This window comes from Elephantulus edwardii, unplaced genomic scaffold (genome assembly GCF_000299155.1).
Source record: "Elephantulus edwardii isolate Elephantulus edwardi_28Jun2011 unplaced genomic scaffold, EleEdw1.0 scaffold00058, whole genome shotgun sequence".
Lineage (NCBI taxonomy): Eukaryota > Metazoa > Chordata > Mammalia > Macroscelidea > Macroscelididae > Elephantulus > Elephantulus edwardii.
Genome location: NW_006399808.1, coordinates 15,870,903 through 15,872,357, shown reverse-complemented (window position 1 = coordinate 15,872,357; position 1,455 = coordinate 15,870,903).

Genomic DNA, 1,455 nt, shown 5'->3' with positions numbered 1-1,455 from the left:
TCGCAATTATGTGCTATGCATCAGAGAGTTGGACAGTCAGTAGGGTTGATAGAAAGAGAATTGATGCCTTTGAGCTGTGGTGCTTGAGAAGAGTGTTGAATATATGAATATGCCATTGCCTTCTGGGAGTACCAACAGGTTTGTCCTGGAGAGGGTGAAGCCAGAAGGCTCTTTGGAGTCAAGCATTCTGAAGCTTCATCTGACATATTTTGGGCATGTTGCAAGGAGGCACTGGTCCTTGGAGAGGGACATCATGTTTGGCAGAGTGGACAGGCGGCGAAGGAGAGGAAGACCTTCTATGGGATGGATCGATTCTGTGACTGGAGCAATGGGAATAGTTGTGTTTGAGATGGCTAGGTTGGCACAGGATAGAAGAGCATTTAGAGCTCTTGTGCATAGGGTCGCTATGAGTCGCAAGCAACTCGATGGCACATAACAACAACAACAACAACAACAAAGATTGAATTGTACTTGTTTTAAGTGCCATTGAGTGGAGTATGACTCATAGTTACTAGAGAACAACAGATCTGAACTCTGTCCTATCCTGTGCCATCCTTATAATTTCTGACACGCTGTAGCTCATTGAAGCAGTCACTGTGTAAATTCCTCTTGTTGAGAGTCTTCTTCTCTTTCACCAGTTTTTCCAAACGTTATGTCCTTCTTTAAGGAATAGCCTTTTAAAGCAACATGCCCAAAGTATATTAGACCAAGTACTATTATCTTTGCCTCAAAGAGCACTCTAGCTGCACCTTCTCTAAGACATAGTTGTTTGTTCTTTTGACACTCCATGGGAGATAGTACTCTTCTCTACCATCATAACTCAAAGGCATCAATTCTTCTCTTGTCCTTGTTCATGGTCCAGCTCTCAGATGCATAGCATTTATTGAAAAGGTCATGGCCTGAATCCAATGCATCTTATCCCTTGAACTTACAACATTACTTGCTCTGTAGAGGTTCTTAACAACACATTTTACCAGTGTAATATAGTCCTGTTCTCCTGACTGCTGATATCAAGAATGTTGATTGTGAATTTAAGCAAGATGAAGTTGTTTACCATTTAAATCTTTTCTTTATCTAACATGATGCTTCCTAACAATCTCCAGTAGTGAGAATTTTTGTTTTCTTGGTGTTTAATACAATCAACATTGAGTCTCTATTAGGTGGTCTTTTGAAACAAGTGGTTCAAGTCTTCTCCTTTTCTTCAAGAAAGTTTATATCTCTATATAACAGAGCATAGGGACTGAAAATTGCACTGGAGTGCAGAGAAGCCAAAGCACAGGGAAGAATTCAAGATAGTAAAGATTTGAATAGAAGATTTCAAAAGGCAGCACGGGATGATAAAGCAAAATATTACAATGAAATGTGCAAGGAGTTGGAGTCGGAAAACCAAAAGGGCCGAACTCGCTCAGCATATCTTAAGCTCAAGGAACTGAAGAACAAATTCAAACCTCGAGT